A 26280-nucleotide genomic window follows, 5' to 3' on the forward strand; every position below is an offset into this window, starting at 1 on the left:
ATATGCCACGAGGAGCAATGTCGCCTCATGGTGGCCAGGACTCGTTTGTCCACTAGGGCCATGGTTACGCCCATTTTGGACACGCCCCCTGAGTCCGAGATCCCTATGCCGCCCCCTTACTTCTCCTCAAGGGGAAGTGATACAGGAAGTTCTAGACCCCTTCCCCCGTTGTCCCCATCCGCTTCCTCCTCTAGCTCAGAGTCCATCCCCCTCACTACTAAACCCCCCCTTCCGGTACCAATCCCCGTTAAACCCACATATCCTGATTTGGCGCCATTTCAAGCTTCCGGTCAGGCTTCCTCTAGCCCGGCTCGGAATATTCTATTCACCGACCTTCCCCACAATAAAGCTTCCACATCCCCATGCCTTACTACCCCTTGACCGGAACCCCTAACCGACGCCCCTCAATGAAGCCTTGTACTAACCCGACAACTGACCGGTACCCAAAAACCTAAAAATTATCAGATGCCACTTCGTTTGACTCCCGGGTCAGCATACCTTAAAGCGGCACTGTCATGCCGAACTTACCTTTCCTCAATCTCTTCCTCTTCTCCCCCTCTCTCAGGATCTGTTATTCATTTCTTCCATTCTTCTTTAGTTTTCTTTAAAATCACAAGACAAAGTAGGGACTCTGTCTTATGGAGGATTCCTCCGCTTGACCAGCTCTGACCAGCGGAGGAGCAAAGTGTGCTTCATTTCCGCTGGTCAGAGCAATTTTCCCATGATCCCTAGCTTTCCTCCCTGTTCCCACAATGCTTCCTGTCAGTATTGCCGAAAGTCCTGTCACTTAGACAGAACGCCGGCAAAACTGCCGAATTGCATCCTAACAGAATGAGCACTGTTTCTCCATTGGTGTTAGGATGCAATTCGGTACTTTGTTCGGATCGGAATTTCATTCAAATGAATGAAACTCCGATCCTATTCATTGCTGTGGCTGCATCTTGCAGCCGCTTAGTAGATAACTCCCTAATTCCCACGGTATCAGGGAGCTATCTACTAAAAGGCTGAAAGACCTAAACTGGTCTTTCAGCCAAATTTACTAACACCAAGTAAAAATGACTTGGTATTAGTAAATAATATGCCCCTACTCGCTATACCGCGAGTAGGGGCATGTCTAGTAAGCAGTGAGCAGCCTGTGGCTGCTCACTGTAGAAAAAAAAAAAAAAATATCGCCCCCCACCCCTAAATGACGGGTAGGGGCCGTTAAGTAAAATAAGGGAGGGAGACCTATTGTCCCCCCCCCCCCGGCCCCCACCCCCACCCCTGAGCGGTGGGTGGGGGCCATAAAGATAATGAGGGGGGGGACCTACTGTCCTCCCCCCCCGGCCCCCACCCCTGGGCGGCGGGTGGGGGCCATAATGTTAATAAAGGGGGGGGGGACCTACTGTCCTCCCCCCCGGCCCCCACCCCTGGGCGGCGGGTGGGGGCCATAATAGTAGTAGGGGGGGGGGGGACCTACTGTCCTCCCCCCCGGCCCCCACCCCTGGCCGGCGGGTGGGGGCCATAATGGTAATAAGAGGGGGGGGACCTACTGTCCTCCCCCCCCCCGGCCCCCACCCCTGGCCGGCGGGTGGGGGCCATAATAGTAATAGGGGGGGGGACCTACTGTCCTCCCCCCCAGGCCCCCACCCCTGGCCGGCGGGTGGGGGCCATAATAGTAATAGGGGGGGGGACCTACTGTCCTCCCCCCCGGCCCCCACCCCTGGGCGGCGGGTGGGGGCCATAATAGTAGTAGGGGGGGGGGACCTACTGTCCTCCCCCCCGGCCCCCACCCCTGGCCGGCGGGTGGGGGCCATAATGGTAATAAGAGGGGGGGGGACCTACTGTCCTCCCCCCCCCGGCCCCCACCCCTGGGCGGCGGGTGGGGGCCATAATAGTAGTAGGGGGGGGGACCTACTGTCCTCCCCCCCGGCCCCCACCCCTGGCCGGCGGGTGGGGGCCATAATAGTAATAGGGGGGGGGACCTACTGTCCTCCCCCCCAGGCCCCCACCCCTGGGCGGCGGGTGGGGGCCATAATAGTAGTAGGGGGGGGACCTACTGTCCTCCCCCCCGGCCCCCACCCCTGGCCGGCGGGTGGGGGCCATAATAGTAATAGGGGGGGGGACCTACTGTCCTCCCCCCCCCGGCCCCCACCCCTAGGCGGCGGGTGGGGGCCATCATAGTAATAAGGGGGGGGGAACCTACTGCCCCCCCCGGCCCCCACCCCTGGGCGGCGGGTGGGGGCACTAAGTAAATCCCCCCCCCCCATCAAGGTGACTAGGGGTGCCCAAGCCCCTAGTCACCCACCCCCCACCCAAATAAAAAATGACCCTACCTACCCCCCTCACCCTAAAAAATAGTGAGGGGGGAATAAAATTGCTAACCTGTAAAGTAAAATTAAACTTACCATTCGACGTCTTCTTTTTTCTAAAATCTTCATTTTTCAGCCCCAAAAAAGGCCAAATAAAAAACCATCATAGCCGTCGAACTAAAAATAAAATAAAAAACCCGAGCGCAAAAAAAAAAAAACCCGACGAAAAAGAAAAAACCCGAGCGCACAAAAAAATAATCCATCTTCACCCATGGAGGGCTCCGCGCAGACTGAGCTCCGCAGGGCGGGGCAAGGCTTATAAAGCCTTGCCCCGCCCTGCAATTAGCCTAAGAACACTCTGATTGGTGGGTTTAAGCCAATCAGAGTGCTCTTTGTCATTTTACAAGCGTGGGAAAGTTCTTTGGAATTTTCCCACGCTTGTAAAATGACACAGAGCACTGTGATTGGATGGATTTCAAGCCATCCAATCACAGTGCTCTGTGTCATTTTACAAGCGTGGGAAAATTCTTTGGAACTTTCCCACGCTTGTAAAATGACACAGAGCACTGTGATTGGATGGCTTGAAATCCATCCAATCACAGTGCTCTGTGTCATTTTACAAGCGTGGGAAAATTCTTTGGAACTTTCCCACGCTTGTAAAATGACACAGAGCACTGTGATTGGATGGCTTGAAATCCATCCAATCACAGTGCTCTGTGTCATTTTACAAGCGTGGGAAAGTTCTTTGGAATTTTCCCACGCTTGTAAAATGACACAGAGCACTGTGATTGGATGGCTTGAAATCCATCCAATCACAGTGCTCTGTGTCATTTTACAAGCGTGGGAAAATTCTTTGGAACTTTCCCACGCTTGTAAAATGACACAGAGCACTGTGATTGGATGGCTTGAAATCCATCCAATCACAGTGCTCTGTGTCATTTTACAAGCGTGGAAAAATTCTTTGGAACTTTCCCACGCTTGTAAAATGACACAGAGCACTGTGATTGGATGGCTTGAAATCCATCCAATCACAGTGCTCTGTGTCATTTTACAAGCGTGGGAAAGTTCTTTGGAATTTTCCCACGCTTGTAAAATGACACAGAGCACTGTGATTGGATGGCTTGAAATCCATCCAATCACAGTGCTCTGTGTCATTTTACAAGCGTGGGAAAGTTCCAAAGAATTTTCCCACGCTTGTAAAATGACACAGAGCACTGTGATTGGATGGCTTGAAATCCATCCAATCACAGTGCTCTGTGTCATTTTACAAGCGTGGGAAAGTTCCAAAGAATTTTCCCACGCTTGTAAAATGACACAGAGCACTGTGATTGGATGGATTTCAAGCCATCCAATCACAGTGCTCTGTGTCATTTTACAAGCGTGGGAAAGTTCCAAAGAACTTTCCCACGCTTGTAAAATGACAAAGAGCACTCTGATTGGCTTAAACCCACCAATCAGAGTGTTCTTAGGCTAATTGCAGGGCGGGGCAAGGCTTTATAAGCCTTGCCCAGCCCTGCGGAGCTCAGTCTGCGCGGAGCCCTCCATGGGTGAAGATGGATTATTTTTTTTGTGCGCTCGGGTTTTTTCTTTTTCGTCGGGTTTTTTTTTTGCGCTCGGGTTTTTTATTTTATTTTTAGTTCGACGGCTATGATGGTTTTTTATTTGGCCTTTTTTGGGGCTGAAAAATGAAGATTTTAGAAAAAAGAAGACGTCGAATGGTAAGTTTAATTTTACTTTACAGGTTAGCAATTTTATTCCCCCCTCACTATTTTTTAGGGTGAGGGGGGTAGGTAGGGGCATTTTTTATTTGGGTGGTTGGTGGGTGACTAGGGGCTTGGGCACCCCTAGTCACCTTGATGGGGGGGGGGGGATTTACTTAGTGCCCCCACCCGCCGCCCAGGGGTGGGGGCGGGGGGAGGACAGTAGGTCCCCCCCCATTATCGTTATGGCCCCCACCCGCCGCCCAGGGGTGGGGGCCGGGGGGGGGGGGAGGACAGTAGGTCCCCCCCCCTTGTTACTGTTATGGCCCCCACCCGCCGCCCAGGGGTGGGGGCCGGGGGGGGAGGACAGTAGGTCCCGTCCCCCCCCCTTTATTACTATTATGGCCCCCACCCGCCGCCCAGGGGTGGGGGCCGGGGGGGAGGACAGTAGGTCCCCCCCCCTATTACTATTATGGCCCCCACCCGCCGCCCAGGGGTGGGGGCCAGGGGGTGGAGGACAGTAGGTCCCCCCCCCCTTATTACTATTATGGCCCCCACCCGCCGCCCAGGGGTGGGGGCCTGAGGGGAGGACAGTAGGTCCCCCCCCCCCTTATTACTATTATGGCCCCCACCCGCCGCCCAGGGGTGGGGGCCTGAGGGGAGGACAGTAGGTCCCCCCTCATTCCCATTATGGCCCCCACCCGCCGTCCAGGGGTGGGGGCCGGCGGGGGAGGACAGTAGGTCCTTCTGTCTTTACATATTACAAGGAGGGAGCTGCACGCCGGTAGCTCCCTCCTTGTAATAAACCGAACAAACAAACGAACACTGATACACAGTGTTAGTTTGTTCGTCTGATTTTTTCTATTCATTCATTCGTCTGTCTGATGAATGAATGAATAGGTGAAATTCCCGTCCGCATGTCCAGGTGTTTCACTGGGCATGTGCGGGAATCTCACAGTCTGTCTAGTGTGGGCAGATGACGTGTCCCACAGGGACTTCACCTACCCACACAAAGATGGCGGCGCCCTGAATATAGATCGGGGCAGAAAATAAAGAATAAAAAATAGGTAATGTGGGGGGCATAGGGGCATTTGGGGATGACTAGGGGGTCGATTGGATGTAGTTGAGGCGGGAGGGGGGTTAAAAAAAAAACGGAATTCGGCATGACAGTGCCGCTTTAATGATTTAGGTCAAATGGTGTATGCTGACTCAATCTTCGTATATGTCCCATTCACAACTACCGATCTCTTGAATTGGAAAACCCATAATTCCTCGTATACTGACAAACCACAAGCCATGACCGACCTGTTCACCTCGATAGTCCAGACGCACAATCCAACTTGGGCTGATTGCCAGCAATTATTAATGACATTGTTTAACAACGAGGAGAGGACTAGGATAAACCAAGCTGCCATTAAAGCGCTGGAAGAAGAAGCCCGTACTTTAAACCAAGCTAATCCAGCAGCATGGGCCGCAACTCATTTTCCTAATGCTGATCCTGAATGGGATGTTAATGGCGCAGATATGGTTCATTTAAGAGCCTATAGAGACGCTATAATTGCTGGCATGAAAGCCGGAGGGAAGAAAGCCATAAATATGTCTAAGATGGCTGAGGTGAAACAGAAAAGTGATGAAGCGCCTAGTGTCTTTTATGACCAATTATTGGAGGCATACCGCTCGTATACCCCCTTTAATCCGGAAGCCCCTGAGAATTCCCGAATGATAAACTCTGCCTTTGTCAGCCAAGCCTACGGAGACATTAAGCGCAAGCTACAAAAGTTAGAAGGGTTCGTAGGAATGTCCATCACCCAACTAATGGAGGTAGCTAATAAGGTTTACATGAATAGGGAATCAGAGAGTAAGAAAGAGGAAGAGCGCAAGATGCGTAAAAAGGCGGATATGCTAGCGGTAGCGATCGCAGGCGTAGATAGACGGGGCCCGGATAGAGGCGATAGCAAGTGGAATAGGGAACCCCTGAGTAGGAATCAGTGCGCTTACTGTAGAGAAGAAGGGCATTGGAGAAGCGAGTGTCCAAAAAGAGAGCAGTATGAGAGAGACCCACCCAGGGCAGGATATGGAAACTTTAATGGTAGAGCGAGAGGTAGAGGAGGTCCCAGAGGGAGTAATGGTAATGACAGAGGTAGTGTTAGGGAAGACAGATATTATCCCGCGATAGAGAAGATAGGGACTTTGTAGGATTGGCTGACACGGTCATGGATGACTATTGATACCGACCGGGCTCCATCCCCCTTGGCCGAGCGGAGCCTATGGTCGAAGTATCAATAGGGGGAAAAAGGAGTGCATTCATGATTGATACTGGTGCTGAACATTCGGTGGTGATCTGGTTGCTCCTCCATCTGGAAGAACTATTACTGTAATAGGAGCAACTGGAAGAAGTGCTGCAAAACCGGTTCTTAAAAGTCGACAATGTGCATTGGGAGGCCACGTAGTGAAACATCAATTCCTTTATATGCCTGAATGTCCAGTCCAATTGCTGGGACGTGATTTGCTATCAAAATTACAAGCGCAGATAACGTTCCTACCAAATGGAACAACATCCTTAAAGTTTAATGGACCTTCAGGTATTATGACATTATCTTTACCAAAGGAAGAAGAGTGGCGACTTTATACAGCGTTGACTAGCCAAAACAATGAGTGATGAATCCTTATTCAACATACCAGGAGTTTGGGCAGAGAACAACCCACCAGGACTGGCCCGCAATATTCCACCCATTCGAATTGAACTAAAACTCGGGGTTTATCCAGTGAGCCTACAGCAATATCATATCCCGCAGAAGGCTAAGAAGAATATTCAATCTTATCTGGATAAGTTCATACGGTATGGTATCCTAAAATTCTGTACTTCCCCCTGGAACACCCCATTGCTGCCTGTTCAAAAGCCCGGTACAGATGAGTATCGCCCTGTGCAGGACATGAGAGCAGTCAATGATGCGGTTGTCAGTATACATCCAGTTGTGCCCAATCCGTATAACCTGCTTGCTTTAATTCCAGGCGGGGCTACCTATTTTACAGTCTTAGACCTCAAAGATGCCTTCTTTTGCCTCCGAATTGCCGCAGAAAGCCAATGTATCTTCGCTTTCCAATGGGAAAATGCTGTAACGGGCTCGAAACGCCAGATGACTTGGACAAGACTGCCCCAAGGGTTTAAAAATTCACCTACCCTATTTGGTTCAGCTCTAAGTCAAGATTTACTGGATTTCAAGTCCATCCCAGGAGAGTGTGTATTATTACAATATGTAGATGACTTGTTGATAGCCGCAGTCACAAGAGAAATATGTCAGCAAGCAACACACGATCTACTACACATTCTCTGGAAGGCAGGATACAAGGTGTCTAGGAAGAAGGCTCAGTTGTGTCTGCCAACTGTCAAATATCTGGGATTCCATATCTCTGAAGGTCAAAGAATAATGGGGCCAGAGAGAAAAGAAGCTGTGTGCCAAATACCAATACCCAAGAATAGAAGACAAGTGCGAGAATTCTTGGGGGCAGCAGGCTTCTGTAGGATATGGATTCCCAGTTATGCGATACTGGCGAAACCACTGTATGCAGCTATCAAGGGTACAGAACACGAACCCTTCTTATGGACTCAAGAACAGCAAACGGCATTTGAAGATGTGAAGAAGGCTTTGATGAGTGCCCCAGCATTAGGTCTACCTGATCACACACGACCATTCTACTTATATGTACACGAGCAAAGAAGAATGGCTGTGGGAGTATTGACACCGTATTTGGGATCATGGCAAAGACCTGTTGCCTATATGTCTAAGCAATTGGATGCAGTGGCCAGTGGTCTTCCACCTTGTCTAAGAGCCGTAGCTGCAGCTGCCCTGCTGGTAGCTGAAGCCGATAAACTCACTCTGGGTCAAGAACTTTATGTACGAGTCCCACACGCAGTACAGACGTTGTTGGATTTCAAAGGAAATCATTGGTTCCGTAACAGCCGTATGACCAAGTATCAAGCAATGTTGTGTGAAAACCCAAGAGTGCATTTAGAGACTGTCAATACCTTAAATCCAGCTACCCTTTTGCCGCAACCTACTGAAAGTCAACACGATTGCCTGGAGGTGATGGATGAAGTATTTTCAAGTAGACCAGATCTTCGTGACTTTCCCATTCAGAACCCTGATGTCCAATATTATACAGACGGCAGTAGTTATGTGAAAGAAGGGATTCGCTATGCAGGATATGCAGTAACAACGATAGACAAGGTGATAGAAGCTCGGCCACTGTCAAAAGGAACATCAGCACAAAAGGCAGAATTGATAGCACTAACACAAGCGTTACAATTGGCTGAAGGTTTAAGAGTGAACATCTACACGGACTCCAAGTATGCGTTTTTAACCACTCATGCCCACGGAGCTTTGTATAAAGAAAGAGGACTATTGAATTCAGAGGGCAAAGAAATCAAGTACGCAGCTGAAATACTACAACTATTGGAAGCAGTATGGGAACCGAAAGAAGTCGGTATTATACATTCATATAATTCAAGAATTCCTTGAGAAGAACATGGTTATCAGCAAAAAATAAGCACGGTTTATGAAGCACAGGCACAGGTCATGTCAAACTAACTTGATTGCGTTCTGCGAAGAAGTAAGTAGAAGTATAGATCAGGGTGTTGCAGTGGATGTGATCTATTTGGATTTTGCCAAGGCATTTGATACAGTACACAATAGATTAGTGTTCAAACTCAGGGAAATCGGTCTTGATGAAAATGCTTGTTCTTGGGTAGAACATTGGCTTAAAAACAGAGTACAAAGATTTGTTATTAATGGTAAATTTTCAAGCTGGACAGAGGTGGCAAGTGGTGTCCCTCAGGGGTCTGTTCTGTTCTGTTCTGTTATAAAAACGTCGCCTGAGAGGGGATATGATAACATTATACAAATATATTCGGGGCCAATACAAACCATTGTGTGGAAAGCTATTCACGAACTGGACTTTACATAGAACATGAGGCCATGCGTTTAGACTTGAAGAAAGAAGATTTCGTCTAAGGCAAAGGAAAGTTTTTTTTACTGTAAGAACAATCAGGATGTGGAATTTTCTGCCTGAAGAAGTGGTTTTATCAGAGTCCATACAGATGTTCAAACAGCTACTAGATGCATTCTTGCAAAAACAGAATATTCAAGGATATAATCTTTCAATGTAGGGTAATAACTGCTTGATCCAAAGATAAATCTGACTGCCATTCTGGGGTCAAGAAGGATTTTTTTTTCCTAGCTTGTTGCAAAATTGTGCTTCAAACTGGTTTTTTTTGCCTTCTTTTGGATCAACAGCAAAAAAACAAATTTGAGGAAGGCTGAACTTGATGGACGCAAGTCTCTTTTCAGCTATGTAACTATATATGTAATGTCCTCCCCCTGGCCCCCACCCCTGAGTAGTGGGTGGGGGCCCTAAAAAACTAATTAGGGGGGGAACCTAATGTCATCCCCCCTGGCCCATACCCATGAGCGGTGGGTGGGGGCCCAGAATTAGAATGAGGGGGGGACCTAATGTGTCCTCCCCTTGGCCCCCACCCCTGAGCAGTGGGTGGGGGCCCTAAACTAGAATGAGGGGGGACTTAAGGTCCTCCCCCGGCCCCCACCCCTGAGCGGTGGGTGAGGGCTCTATATACTAATTAGGGGGGGACCTAATGTCCTCCCCCTTGGCCCCCACCCCTGAGCAGTGGGTGGGGGCCCTAAATTAGAATGGGGGGACATAATGGTGGGTGGGGGCCCTAAATACTAATTAGGGGGGGACCTAATGTCCCCCCCCCCGAGCGGTGGGTGGGGGCCCTAAATTAGAATGAGGGGGGAGGACCTATTGTGGGTGTTGACCCTAAATACTAATACCCTGAGCGGTGGGTGGGGACCCTAAATACTAATTGGGGGGGTCCTGCTAATATATGCCCATCTGGTGCCCCAGTGCAGCCACACCGGCTGCACCGGTGGTAGATACCCCACTGCCCCTCATGCAAGAATTTGATGAAAAGCCCCGGAAACCTGGCAGAGACAGGAAACAATTTGGGCAAATCTAACCGACTATCAGACATAAAAGGGGCTAAGAATAATAATAAAACTCTGAGTATAATGTGCTTTACTCTTAATCTGCACACATTCTCAGGAAGAAACCAATCTTTACATGTATACATACAAATATGCAAAAGGAGAAAATAAAAAAGTAAGAGAACAAAATCTATATAAACCTATTAAATGGATGATAAAACCCTAGGAGCTGACATAAGGGCAAAAAAATTACCCCTACCTGCACCCCTCACCCTAAAATAATGAGGGGGGACCATTTAACTAAGTACCTGAAAAAAAATAAAAAAATTTGATGTTTTCTTTCTTCTCAAAAAAGGCCAAATAAAAATCCATAATAACTGCCGCACTTAAAAAAAAAAAAATCCATCTTCGGAAGTACCCGAATGTCCGAATTACCTGAAATTCGTCCGAATTCATATTCAGCCCGAAACGAATTGCACATGTCTAGTTATAAGTTGTGAAATGGAAATGCAAGATACATCTTAATATGCAAGTTAGTTAGTGTTATACATAGGCTACACATTTTAGGCTGTATGTAGAGTAGGATGTCTTTAAGTCAAGCTGTTTAAGGCTTAATAAACATTAGGCAGCCCCATGTAAGAAAAAACATAATAGGTTGAACTACTGTTTCCACAATGTGTACTTTGCTAGTTTCAGTAGCTAGCTGCATGAGGGGCGTTATGCCGGGAGTGAAAAAACCCTCCGGCTAGCGACAAGACGATTTGCGTTTCTCTCCCCGGCTCCTACTCCTGCAGGCTGCAGGTTGCGTTTCGGGCTTTGGGCTCCGACTGGCTCCAGAAGGGTATCTTTCGATTCTGCGGTGCACCCCCGACGTGGGTAGTGCACCCGGATGGGTCTTTGGGCAGTGCAGCCGCCGATAGTGCCTTATTTCCTGCACGCCCGACAGGAGCTCTTTCCCCGCACGTCTGTTCAGCTGGGCGGTCAGACTCCGCCCCCCCTATATATAGTGTCCCTTTAAGTTAAAAATCCATTCTACTTCCTTTTGGCATATTTTTTTGTAGAAATCCTCTCCCCTCCAAAATTTGTTCAATATCAATAAACTTTAAATCTTTAGAATTCTTATCATTATATATATTTTTTTTAAATATAGAGGAACACTTATGTATAATGGCACATTGTTAATCCCTTATTTTAACTTGTTTTGTCCCATCTGTTGACCAAAATGCAGTAACATATTCTATTCTACTACTCGTATTAACACATGCAAGAAAACTACCACATTTATAAAAACCTTGTGTGTTATTTAAAATATGCTTTTTAGGAGGGGAACAGAGGTAACTTTTAAAAAAATATATTTTTTTAAGCTTTTTGCATCTCTAAAAAAAGTTTCAGTTTTTTTTGGAAGTATTTGATGTAAAATATGGTCATGCGGATAGGCACGGGGTTGCAACTCAAAATTAATGGTTGCACATGGCTGGAGCTCTTAGGCTTTAGCCTAAAAATCTGCTGATTTACCTGCAAAAATCTCCCTATTTTCATGATACGATTAGGGGAGTGCAGAGCTGAGTGACCAACCAGGGCTTTGCTGGTTCTGACAGTTGTTGACCGTTCAGTTCCGGTTGTGGAGCTCTTAGGCTTTAGACTATAAATCTGCTGATTTACCTGCAGAAATCTCCCTACTTTCATGTTAGATTAGAGGAGTGCTCAGCCGAGTGACCAGCCAGGGCTTTTTTACGGTTCTGTCGGTTGTGGACCGTTCCGTACTGTTTTGCGCCATATGGTGTAGTCTGAGGCAGGGGAGGTGCCCGATCCTCTGCCATAGCTTGAAATCAGCCCAACATGGGCCCTCCCCTTTGGACCGGCAGGGGTCATCCCGGTCCCCACTGGTGAGCCCCTTAACCTCCTTACCTGGAATTTTCGGGTTACACTCAGTGTCAGCCAGAGGTCTGCATATGATGATGGCCGACAACCCGGGAACTGCCCCATCACAGTCCTACGTGTAGAAGCCTGCCCAAGTGGATTCATTAGCACTAGTAATTAATCACTTTTTTTTCAGATTCTGTGAAAATAGCCAAACAGTGCCTACTATACCTGTGGGTCTAGTCAAGACAGGCCTGGCTAGGTCTCTGGAAAGTTGGAACCACACCGAGTGTATCACACACCTTTCGTACACCACTCTGATTATGAGGAGGAGACCGCAAGGGCCATAGCAGACACAGGCTCATCCTAAACCTGCCATAATATCCCGCAGCCGTGTCTGTACCCGAGGCTCAGTAAGAAGGCCTAGATCCTGCTCCGAGATGGCTCAGAGATTGGCCCTACTCCTGGTGATGATCATGCCTGGAATGAAGTGGGCACAATAATGGTTTGCATCCATGCTTGGTTCTGGTGGGATGCTCATTCATGGCCGGGTGGATTCTCGAACTGCTGTGTTCGTGCCCAACCATCTACTGGTATCGTCTGAGCGATCCTGAAAGGAGACCGCAGTTATTCCACGGCTACAAATGTGTTCCTTGCTTACTCTGCTGTAGTTGCCATTATTACACGCTTTTTCTGTGGTAACATCCTGCATTATATCTAAGCAACCACCTGTAATTTTTCCCTAAGTTTAATTATGCAGTTTTAAAGCCTGTTAATCATCCTGTCCAATTATGCACACGTGCATAGTGAAATTTGTCCTTAACACAATTGGACATAAAAGTATATCCTGTATAAGTAAATTTAAAAAACAAAATGGTGCACTTTTCCTGATTGCCACAATGTTGTTTATTCTGTGTATTATGTTGTGCAGGGGCACTGCATTCATTTATGTGTTATCTTTATGCACTGCAAAAATAAAGAATATAAAAAATATATATATAAATAAATATACATACGGTCTTTTACCAATACTGACCAATATTTCATGAAACTATTTCTAATTCTCTGATTAAAAATATTAAAATTAATATTTTATTAATTCTTTCCTTTCTCAATTTAAAACCAGTTCTTCCCATCTGTTTAAATCTTCTTTGTCATATCCCTTTATCAAAAATAATTTTTAGATTTGTGTAATTTGTTATTTAGCTTGAATTTGATCACTACAGTTACTCACTCAATCTAATGAATTGAGTTACTTAGGGATAACGTTAAACCAAGGTTTATGGAGACAACTATTTACTTAAGTAAAATTATTTGTATCTACTTTGCAAAAATTAGTTTTGCTCAGGATTTTATTTTGATCAATATATATAAATCGTTTTTTCCCGAGGATATGTGCAAATTACGAGTAAAGTGTAACGGACCACCTTACACCCCGACTGGGCACCTCCGTCAATGGATGCTTACTATAAACACCGCACCGGACACCATCAGCACCTCAGAATCCGCAACCGCCATAGCTGGACCAACTGCTGACATCCAGGACCGTGTGGGAAAGATCTCTCCTCCAGGAGAGCGTAACAGGAACAGCTCTTACAAGAGCTAGTGATTATCCAAGGAAGTATAATGAGTATAGCAATCCCTGGTAGTGATATTGCAGCTCCCTACAATAAGAGACAGAACTCAGTATTGAGGGTGAAGAGGTATTCAGGTTTAATGGTACAGGTTGTCTATATATACAATTCCTCAGGCCAGAGGCACACCCCCTGGACCTGATGGAGCACCGCAAAACAAACTGTACAGACCAATAAGAACAATATAACAATTTCCGACACACCCATATACAGCACACAATTCCTCCCCTCTGCCTGTGATATAATTAAGGTAGATAATGTACTAACTTAATTATCCCTAGGTAGAAAAAAAGAAATGTTTCCACAAAGTATAGAAAACACCCCAATATAACATATCCCTTGATAGCCCTGATCTGGGTGAACAACATTGTAGCGGGCTGTGTTTTGCTACTCACCACCTTTCTTATTTTTGGCTGTCCATACCTTTAATTATTGCAGTATTTTACATTATTTGCCACTGTTAATTACTGAGAAGAAACAAGTAACAACTATCTGTTAGATCATTCGTCTGGTTGTTCGGTAAGAATCTACTTTCAACCATCTGAAGTCCTACCGTTCCATAAACAAACAAATTACTGAACAACCAGGCCACCCCGGAGAGGAGCGTGGCACGAATCGAACCCCCCTATCGTTGTTCACACTATCTTAATTGCCAATCACACGAACACACTGGGTATTCCCTGGGTGGCCGCCGTTCGGCACACGAACACGTGGCGGCGGCCATCTTTCCATGCGAACGCACTAGCGGTGTTTGGTCGTCTAGTGTCTGGAACCCAAATCGGACACTCGACCACGCGAACACCGCAGAAACCTCCATACTCAACCCCGTTCGTGGAAAATCAAGAAAACAGAACGGTGTTCAGTGAAAAGAATCATACGAATGCGGGGAATCATACGAACCCAGGCAAAACCCATTATGTAAAACACATGGAACTATCTTTGGCTTACACCTCGTGTGCAGTCGGTGAAACTAAGACCTCCATAAAACTTTTGATCCCCTGAACCGATCTCGGTGATTTTCCAGTATGTTGCTCCCCCAGATCAGGGCTATCAGAGGGTATGTAAATTATGGTGTATGGTATTGTTTTGGGGTACATCTAAGAATTGGGGAAAAATGTGTTCTATAACTTCAATGTAATTAAGTTATCTCTCAGGCTGAGGGGAGGGAAAATTAATACTTTCTCCAGCCCTGGATTGGCTGATGCCTTATTCTTTGTGGGTGTCTCTCTTGCATGGGAGAAATGTATAAAAGCTGAGTGTGTGATTAAAAGATCAGTTTTTCTTCTGATACGGAGTGTCGTCCAGTTATTGGGAAAGGGTGATGGGAGGTTCGTGGATTTCTTAATTACTATTTATGCTGTTCTTCTTATGATATCCTGCTTGTTCCTGAGTAACTACTGGAATACCACCGGAGGAAAGTCTATGTTAAACTAGTGCTCCGCTACAAACATATCCAAAAATCACCCAGATCAGAGCAGGGGTTCAGGAAATTCATGGAAGTCTCTTTTGACCGACCGCGCGCATGGTTTCATGCCCAAAATAGTTCCAGAGAATTAGGCCGTGCGGCCAGTCTATTTAAAACAGTCGAATTACCGTTTGAATTACCAAACAGAGTGGTGAATGGCCATAGTTAAAGTGTGTCTCTTGTTCGTAGGCCTCGATTCCCTGAACGTGGTTCGACTATACGAATGAATAGTCGAATTTCTCTGGAAGGTAACTGTTCATGCTATTGCGTATCCGATTTGAGTTCCATGAACTCGACGACAAAACACAGCTGAACACTTTCTACTAAATAAGATGGCCGCCGCCATGTGTTTGACTACTTCGACTGTATCCGAAGTGTCATTTTGCAGAAAGGGAATGGAAGAGGTTTTAGGTGAATAAATAGACGAACCAGCATGGGAATGGAAGAGGTTTTAGGTGAATAAATAGACGAACCAACAAGGGAATGGAAGAAGTATTAGGTGAACAAATAGATGAACCAGCAAGAGGATCTGTTACAATGCTGCCTTCTTGTGGAACACCCGGCAGACCCGGATTAACTTGGGGATGTCCGGACTCTACTTAAAGGGACACTGTAACGGACCGTTTCAGCAGAAAAGGGTAAAAATCCGTTTAGGCGATAATCCCCTTTTCTCAGAAAGGCACAGCTACTGTAAAAGCACCAAAACTCACGAATTGGATATAGGTGAATGCATCAAACTCCCGAACGGCAGACAAGGGAATAAGGTAGCACTCCAAACTGGAACCTCACGAATAGCTGCTAGCAGACGAACAGGAAAAGCATACATCAGCTTACACTCCTAGCAATCAATCTCCAACAGCATACAGTGAATCCCCCCAAGAATGAGACAAGGCTCCGTGTTGAGGGTCAAGCAGTGGTCTGTTTATTGAGGGCTACCTGCCCCAGTATTTATGCAGGTCTCCCACCTGGTGGACACTCCCCTAGGGGACCAAATGGAAGACTGTAACACAGACAGACATGTATCACATTACAGACTCACAGAAGCAAAACATCCCCACAATGCATCCTGGCTTCCTCCCTTCTGCCCTGGAGATAATTGGAGAAGTAATCCAATTATCTCCCAAGGACAAAGGCAAAACTCCATCACACATGTGGGGACCTAAATACAGGATTATGTTTTAAAATATATAAAGTCACTTTTATTACATTAAACACAGACATGTTACATATCCCCAGATAGCTCAGGTCTGGGTGCACATTATTAGGTGAATGGCACCCAGACCACACAAATACAGTTTAATCGCCATGGAGCCAAAGTCTTTAATCACACGAATAGGCTCCATGGCATAGCTATCTGGGTTACCACAGTTCACATAAAAATACCGAAGGTACGGCTGTTCGGCTACATCCCCACGAATGGGAGCCAGGAGACAGACGGCTCAGCGGTGTTCGTGCAAATAAGTGTCCGTTTCTAGTTCCATAGTTTAGGTGCCGAACACCGCTGGCCATACGGGACTTGTAAAATGGCCGCCGCCACGTGTTCGGTCGACGAACAAAGACCACCCTGCCTTCGTCAATTAAGCTGCGGTTAACCGCAGCTTCAGGGTGGTCAATTGGCGGCACACTCCAGCTCCCAGGTGGTCGTGCAGTCGGTAGTTTGTTCGGTAGATAAAATCTACCGAACCCCCGGCAGAAAAGGCACGAATAAGCCTTTCTGCAGGGCAAATAAGTATTTTACAGTCTGGTCCATAGTCCAAAGGCAGCAGGCGGGTAACCAGGCTCCTCCAATGCAATGTGGCGAGATTGGTCTGGTCACAGACACTATAGTCACCTCTACAACTTTAGCTTAATGAAGCAGTTTTGGTGTATAGAACATGCCCCTGCAGCCTCACTGCTCAATCCTCTGCCATTTAGGAGTTAAATCCCTTTGTTTATGAACCCTAGTCACACCTCCCTGCATGTGACTTGCACAGCCTTCCATAAACACTTCCTGTAATGAGAGCCCTATTTAGGCTTTCTTTATTGCAAGTTCTGTTTAATTAAGATTTTCTTATCCCCTGCTATGTTAATAGCTTGCTAGACCCTGCAATAGCCTCCTGTATGTGATTAAAGTTCAATTTAGAGATTGAGATACGATTATTTAAGGTAAATTACATCTGTTTGAAAGTGAAACCATTTTTTTTTCATGCAGGCTCTGTCAATCATAGCCAGGGAGGTGTGGCTAGGGCTGCATAAACAGAAACAAAGTGATTTAACTCCTAAATGACAGTGAATTGAGCAGTGAAATTGCAGGGGAATTATCTATACACTAAGCTAAAGTAATTTAGGTGACTATAGTGTTCCTTTAACTCTAGATAATCCATCTGCATTGCCATTTTGTTTCCCAGGTCGATACTGGATTGTAAAATTGTAAGGCTGCAGGACTATAATCACAAGGTAAAAGGCTGACACGTAGTCCTCTCCAAAACCCAGTGGCGACGTGGCTTTCACCACATATATAATTTGCACATTTTATAATTAGTCTAATCCCCATGTCAATCTAATGGCCCAAATCGCTCCCTGTCACTTCCAGGTCTCCCTGGGCATTTCCGCAAAATCTCACATGAGGAGGGTAGTTCTGCCCAGAGGAGGGTAGTTCTGCCCAGAAGGGTTGGGAGTGAGTACAACCATACAGTGCGGCATAAGCTAAAAAAGTAAGAGCACAATTCAAAATAAAGATGGCTGCCATAGAGAAACTCACGACGGAACAAAAATATATTGTCGACTGCCCGAAACGGTAGTCGGCAGTCAATACAGTTGTAATCAACAGTATTCAACACCCATTGAAAAACAAGTTTATTGTCAAAATTTACAGGCTCTAAGCTGTTTGCACTGAACAAATAAAAAAAAAGCAATTGCAATGGCTCAACACAACGAATGCTTCAAGTGGTTAAGCATGGCGGTGGCTCGGTGATGCTCTGGGGCTGCTTTGCATCATCTGGCACTGGAAACCTGCAGCATTTGGAAGGCAAGATGGACTTTTTGAAGTATCATGAAATCCTAGAAGAAAACAGCTTGCCACCGGTGAGGAAGCTTAAGCTTGGGCATCATTGGACCTTCCAACAAGACAATGATGCCAAGCATTTCACCAAGATTTGGTTGCAGAAATAGTCCTGAAAAATTCTACAGTGGTCATCACAGTCCCCTGACTTGAACCCCATAGAAAATCTCCGGTGGGATTTGAAGAAGGCAGTTGCAGAATGCAAATCCAAGAATATTACTGGACTGAATGCCACTGCTTATAAGCAACAGGCTAAGATTCATCAGAAACGCTGCCAGAAGATGGTGTCTGTTATACATCTTGTTTGCAACAGGTCATGACAGCAAAAGGGTGCTATACTAAGTACTAAAGATGCTTGATATAAAAGGGTTGAACAATTCTGGATAAGTCAGTATAAGTTGAACTGGATAAGTCATTATAAGTTTCATTTTCAGTTGAATTTTTGGAAACCAATTGAAGCATTCTTTGTGTTGAGCTATTTCAATCACTTTTCTTTGATTTGTTTATTGCAAACAGCTGAAAGTCTGTAAATTTTGACAAAAAAAATGATTTTCAAAGGGGTCTGAATAATTTCGATTACAACTGTAGATGCAGTATTCAAAGTGAGGCTTGGAAGACAGCCTCTACTTAAAGAAGATTAGGAAGAGGCTTGAAACACACACCAAAATTAATAATCAGAGAGACCAATGGAGTATATACACCGTGTTCCAAATTTTTATGCAAATTCTATTTAAGTGTCACATAGATTAAATATTTTGTTTTTCAGTTTAACTCATGGATGGCATTGTGTCTCGGGGCTCTTTTGATCACTGAAAACAATCTCGGACACCTGTGATAATTAGATTGCCAGGTGAGCCCATTTTAAGGAAAAACTACTAAAGGAGGGTGTTCCACATTATTAAGCAGAGCACCATTTCCATGCAATATGGGGAAGAAAAAGGATTTATCTGGTGCCGAAAAGAGTGAAATAGTTCAATGCCTTGGACGAGGTATGAAAACATTAGATATTTCACGAAAACTTAAGCGTGATCATCGCACTATTAAGAGATTTGTGGCTGATTCAGAGTACAGGCGGGTTCGTGCAGATAAAGGCACATTGAGGAAGATTTCTGCCAGATCCATGCATCGGATCAAGAGGGCAGCTGCTAAAATACCATTACATAGCAGCAAACAGATATTTGAAGCTGCTGGTGCCTCTGGAGTCCCACAGACATCAAGGTGTAGAGTCCTCCAGAGTCTTGCAACTGTGCATAACCTTCTACTCAGCCACCCCTAACTAATGCTCAAAATCAGAAATGGCTGCATTGGGCAGAAAAATACATGAAGACTAATGTTTTTAAACAGTCCAGTTCACTGATGAGTGCCGTGCAACCCTGGATGGTACAGATGGATGGAGTAGTGGATGGTTGGTGGACGGCCACCCTGTTCCAACAAGGCTGCGACGTCAGCATGGCGGTGGGGGAGTCATGTTTTGGGTGGGAATCATGAGAAGAGAGCTGGTCGTAAAGATGACCTCTGCAAAGTATGTGGAGTTTCTGACTGACCACTTTCTTCCCTGGTACAGAAGGAAGAACAATGCATTCCGTAATAAAATCCTCTTCATGCATGACAATGCACCATCTCATGCTACAAAGAATACCTCTGCATCAATGGCTGCTATGGGGATAAAAGGAGAGAAAGTCATGGTGTGGCCTCCATCCTCCCCTGACCTCAATCCTATTGAGAACCTTTGGAGCATCCTCAAGCAAAATATCTATGAGGGTGGGAGGCAGTTTACATCCAAACAGCAGCTCTGGGAGACTATTCTGACATCTTGCAAACAAATTCAAGCATAAACTGTCCAAAAACTCACAAGTTCAATGGATGCAATACTTGTGAAGCTTCTATCAAATAAGTGGTCCTATGTTAAAATGTAACGTGACCTTTTAAAATGTTTAAAAAGTTAAAATGTTGTTATAAGTTTGATTGAAATAGCTTTTGATTTCAGTAAATATGCTGCAAACACAACAAATGACAATTTTCAGTTCTTTACATCCTATAAAGTGTTTAGAAACTTACTGTGCGTAATAATTTGCAACAGTGCATTGTAAGCTTTTTTTATGTTTTAACAAAAAATACTGTTATGATTAGGTTTGTTCAATAAAATTTATATTGTACTCTTACAAGTTGATAACATGAGAATTATGCTGACTGTTATTTACATAAATTATTTAGGTAAATGAGGAAAATATAATTTGCATAATAATTTGGAACAGGGTGTAAGGACAGTGTCACAGTGGTAATGGACAGAATGAGAAAGATACCCTATGGATTATTAAATGTTATTGGAAGAGTATTTATTGTCTTATACATTATTTTGAATATTTATTATTTTAATTTTTTTCTGTTATATTTCAATACATCTTTACTCTTCTTACATCACCTGGAAGATCTCCTGCATCCTAATATTGTGAGACTCCTCCCATTAAAAGAGTATTGCCTGGATTAAGTCTATATCTAAATCACATGCACTTTACTTTATTTTCTCTACATCTAGTATATACTACACTATATATCATTTTTTCTTGTTTTATGTTTGGCATAACATCTCATTACCACCACAAGAGGGAAAGAGTCCCTCATACGAAACTCAGATGCAAATGAAATAAAGCCAAACTTTAGGCTCTTCCTATTGTGAGTGGACACTTCAAGGGGTATGGATATGTTCTATTTATCTATTTGCGTACCAGACATGTGTGCACTCCAAGGTTCCAAGAGACAGGAGAGTTTAATACATTTTTGTTAAGTAGGTATAAGCACTTTTCTTGTGTTAATAACACACCATAATTCATAAAACATTGTAACACTTACACACACACAAAAAAAACTTCTAAAATAAAGTGCAAGTAATATAAGTAGAATAAACACGTATTTCTATTTGCCTTAAACTTAGGTATCAGTTTAATTATAGCATCTTTAGTTTATCTGCTCCATTTATTTGTCTGGGTCAATTCAATTAATACTGTTATATATATATATATATATATATATATATATATATATATATATATTTGTGTTAGGTGCTTATGATAGTATAGAGTGAAATACCATAATTAAATGTAGGATAGAAAAAAAAGGGCAAGTCGGTTGTGGTGTGCCGGAACCGACGATGAGGTAGGCCTGAGAAAGAAGAGGACAAAAATTAAGTAATCAAATTTATTACAGACAACCAATACAGATACATATATCAACCAGACATGTTTTTGAAAGCATTCCTTAATTCTTGTACTGGGTTCGGTATGTATCGTGAGTAAGCGGATGACTTCCAGCGCCCCAGTGTTTTTATAACATGAATTGGAATGTTGACACTGGAGGCTGTGGATGCTGCTCCTATGCGGAAGGAGTGCCCTGAGTAGGTAGCTGCGTTGAGGCCCAGTTGAGTGAGCAAAGACCTGACGTAGGTCATGAAGGTTGTAGTGGTGAGTACCGAACTTTGTAATAGTAGTATTGGTTGTGATGGTAGTAAATTATGATGCTGTATGTATGCATCAAGAACCCTGACGGGGCACCACCTGTTGTGTGTGAGATAGTATGGAATGTTAACGGTATGTGCTGACTGGTTTTGGAGTGAGGTAGAGTCAAGATTAGTGATGTCGCGAACACAAAATTTTCGGTTCGCAAACTGTGTGTAGTTCCGCCTCACATTTTAGCTGTAAATGTCATAATACTGTTAGGTTTTACGGCAACAAAATGCACATATTTGTAATCAGCGATGTCTCCCGAGTACAACAGTACCCCCCATTAACAGGTTTTATGGTGTTTTGGAAAGTTACAGGGTCAAATATAGAACGTTCCATTTTCAAATTGAAATTTGCCAGATTAGTAATGTTACCTTTGAGACGGTGTGGTAGCCCAGGAATGAGAATTACCCCCATAATGGCATACCATTTGAAAAAGTAGACAACCCAAGGTATTAAACGTGTGGTATGTTTAGTTTTTTTTAGTAGCCACTTAGTCACAAACACTGGCCAAAGTTAGCGTTCATATTTGTTTTTGTGTGAAAAAAGCAAAAAACTAATATTTGCCCAGTGTTTGTGACTAAGTGGCTACTAAAAATGACTGGACATACCCCATTTGCAATACCTTGGGTTGTCTACTTTTGCAAATGGTATGCCATCATGGGGGTAATTCTTATTCCTGGGCTACCATACGGTCTCAAAGGCAACATAACTAATCTGGCAAATTTCAATGTAAAAAAAATGAAATGCAAGCCTTATATGTGACTCTCTAACTTTCCAAAACACCATAAAACCTGTACATGTGGGGTACTGTTATTCTCGGGAGATTTCACTAAACACAAATATTAGTGTTTTAAAACAGTAAAACATATTACAACAATAATATAGTCCATAAAAGTGCCGTTTGTTTGTAAAAAATGCAAAAAACGTCACTTTTACTTAAAATATAATCGTTGTAATACAATTTACCAGTTTTAAAAAACACTAATATTTGAGTTCAGCGAAGTCTCCCGAGTAAAACAGTACCCCCTATGTACAGGTTTTATGGTGTCTTGGAGAGTTACAGGGTCTAATATAGTGCTTGCGAATTAAATTCTCTGCACTTTCTCCCTGTGTTGTCAGGCATGTCAATCAAATTTTAATTAATCAAATGACATAATTATGTTAAAAAATTACTTAAATATACACGTAGAATTTTAATATATATGCATTTATAGGTATATACATTCTACGTGTATACTAATGTAATCTTTTATGTAATTATATGTATTTATCTCTATATATATATTTGCGGTTATTTGTATTTTATATATAGATAGATATATATAGAATGTCATTCTAAGTGTATTCTGTTTCCAATATATATATATATATTAATAACAAAATACAGTTAGAATGAAATTACATATGAATATATAATTTATTTTATATTTTGTTTCAATATTTTATTTATTTATTTAATTATTTTATTTATTTATTATTGTAATTATGCGTATATATATATATAATATATATATATGTAGATCTATTATATATATAATATATATACATATTATATATATGTAACGTCATTCTAAGTGTATTTTAATATTAATATATATACTAATATTAATATTAAAATACATTACGTATGACGTTACATATATATAATATGTATATATATTATATATATAATATATATACCGTATATACTCGAGTATAAGCCGAGTTTTTCAGCCCATTTTATACTTATACTCGAGTCAAGGTCTGTATTATGGCAATTTACATTGCCATAATACAGACTGGGGAGAGGGGAGCTGGCAGAGCTGTAACTTACCTGTTCTGCAGCTCCTGTCAGCTTTCTCCTCCTCCGCGCCGTCCGTTCAGCACCTCGATCAGCTCCCAGTGTAAATCTCGCGAGAGCCGCGGCTCTCGCGACAATTACAGTGTGAGCTGATAGAAGAAGCTGCACGGACGGCGCAGAGGAGGAGAGAGCTGACAGGAGCTGCAGAACAGGTAAGTTACAGCTCTGCCAGCCCCCCTCTCCCCCCACTGAACTGCCACTGGACCACCAGGGAAGGAGAGCCCCCCTCCCTGCCATCAAGCAGGGAGGGGGGACGAAAAATAAATAAAAATATAAATAAAATAAATAATAATAAAAAAAAAATTATAATAAAAAAAAATAATAATAATAAAAAAGGGGGTATAAGGACCACTGTGGGGGGGGGGGTATAAGGACCACTATGGGAGGGAGGGGGTGGGATAAGGACCACTATGGGAGGGAGGGGGGTATAAGGACCGCTATGGGAGGGAGGGGGGGTATAAGGACCGCTATGGGAGGGAGGGGGGGGATAAGGACCACTATGGGAGGGAGGGGGGGGATAAGGACCACTATGGGAGGGAGGGGGGTATAAGGACCGCTATGGGAGGGAGGGGGGGGATAAGGACCACTATGGAGGGAGGGGGGGGGATAAGGACCACTATGGGAGGGAGGGGGGGGGGATAAGGACCACTATGGGAGGGAGGGGGGGGGGGATAAGGACCGCTATGGGAGGGAGGGGGGGATAAGGACCACTATGGGAGGGGGGGGGGGGATAAGGACCACTATGGGAGGGAGGGGGGGATAAGGACCACTATGGGAGGGAGGGGGTGGGATAAGGACCACTATGGGAGGGAGGGGGGGAGAAAAGGAACACTATGGGAGGGAGGGGGGGATAAGGACCACTATGGGAGGGAGGGGGGATAAGGACCACTATGGGAGGGAGGGAGGGGGGATAAGGACCACTATGGGAGGGAGGGGGATAAGGACCACTATGGGAGGGAGAGGGGGATAAGGACCACTATGGGAGGGAGGGGGGGATAAGGACCACTAGGGGAGGGGAGGGGGAAGTAAGGACCACTAGGGGAGGGGAGGGGGAAGTAAGGACCACTAGGGGAGGGGAGGGTAAGGACCACTAGGGGAGGGGTGAGTCAGGACCACTGGGGGAGGGGGGTGAAGGAACACGGGGGTGGGGAGGTAAGGACCACTGAGGGAGGAGGAGGGGAGGTCAGGACATATGGGGGGGGGCAAATATCCTTGCACTGGCCCTGCACACACTGCATTCATACACTGCATTCATACACACACTGCATTCATACACACACTGCACTCATACACACACACACTGCACTCATACACACACACACTGCACTCACACACACTGCATTCATACACACACACACTGCATTCATACACACACACACTGCACTCATACACACACTGCACTCATACACACGCTGCACTCATACACACGCTGCACTCATACACACGCTGCACTCATACACACACACGCTGCACTCATACGCACACACGCTGCACTCATACGCACACACTGCATTCTTTATACACACACTGTAAATAAATATTCAATTAATATATTTTTTTTAGGATCTAATTTTATTTAGAAATTTACCAGTAGCTGCTGCATTTCCCACCCTAGTCTTATACTCGAGTCAATAAGTTTTCCCAGTTTTTTGGGGAAAAATTAGGGGCCTCGGCTTATATTCGGGTCGGCTTATACTCGAGTATATACGGTACATATTATATATATATAAAAAGGCATTTAATTTATTTTATAACATTTTAATATTTTTTTTTTTTATACTACCTACCAGCAGGGGAACTGTCTAATATTTTAGACAGTCCCCCTGCTGGCAGATCCATAGCCAGCTATAGGGGGCCATGTGATCGCTCTTTGAGAGCGATCACATGGCCCCCGGGGGCCTCATTTGGCGGAGGGGGGCTGCCTGGGCTCTCAGACAGCCCCCCAGAAGAGGATCGCGGCGGAGGTGAGTACACCTCTGCTCCTGGGGCTGCAAGCCGTTACGGCGTTCTATGCCGCCGCAACGGCTTTAAAGCCCTTTAAAGCCGCGACGGCATAGAACGCCGTAACGGCGTTAAGGGGTTAAAGAGGTTCACGTTGTTTCTATGATGTGCATAACATGTTCTTGTAAATGTTTGTTAAATTTTTCCTGGAATTGTAATTTTTGAATCTGAATAAAGATAGTCAAATCCCTGATACACACTGACACGGAGCAGAATAGGGACTGTTCCCCCTACATAGGGTCACTATGTGCCTTTTTTTGGGTTTGGTTTTTGAAGCCACAGTGCAGCACCAGAGGGCCGGAAAATTAGGCATGTACACATGCCTGAAAAATTTGGTATTGTTGCAACCGCTGCTGTAGCAGCGGCCAGAAAAATTGATGTTTGTTTCACAGGCAGAAAGTGCCCTAAAACATTGCGGCTTGAACCCTAGTTGGTGGCGGATAAGTCACGCAAGTCAACCGGCATTCAGAGCTATAATAGAGCAGAGTGTGGAAATTTTTAGCCCAAGGCAGCTCATCTCATCAGGCCTTTTTTAGTCGAATGTATCGCCCAGTGTCAGTCCCTTCGGGATCCATCCCTCATTCATCTTAGTAAAGGTGAGGTAATCTAGACTTTTTTGACCTAGGCGACTTCTCTTCTCAGTGACAATACCTCCTGCTGCACTGAAGGTCCTTTCTGACAGGACACTTGAAGCGGGGCAGGCCAGAAGTTCTATTGCAAATTGGGATAGCTCAGGCCACAGGTCAAGCCTGCACACCTAGTAGTCAAGGGGTTCATTGCTCCTCAGAGTGTCGATATCTGCAGTTAAGGCGAGGTAGTCTGCGGTGCGACTGACTAGGTTTGTCAACTCTTCAAAAGGACGCATGAGCCTACAGGCATTGCGCATGAGCGTCCAGTAACGTGGCAAAAAAATTCCCAGCTCCCCAGAGGCTGTCCTAGCACCCCCG

The 26280-nt window shown here is 44.8% G+C and overlaps 1 protein-coding gene across 1 annotated transcript in view; it reads right to left on the minus strand.

Moving 5' to 3' along the window:
• The window catches only part of PAPPA (pappalysin 1), a 2329021-nt gene that overhangs the window by 674458 nt on the left and 1628283 nt on the right, over nucleotides 1-26280 (minus strand). The window lies entirely within an intron of this gene.

Source organism: Pelobates fuscus, chromosome 9 (assembly GCF_036172605.1).
Source record: "Pelobates fuscus isolate aPelFus1 chromosome 9, aPelFus1.pri, whole genome shotgun sequence".
Taxonomy (NCBI): Eukaryota; Metazoa; Chordata; class Amphibia; order Anura; family Pelobatidae; genus Pelobates; species Pelobates fuscus.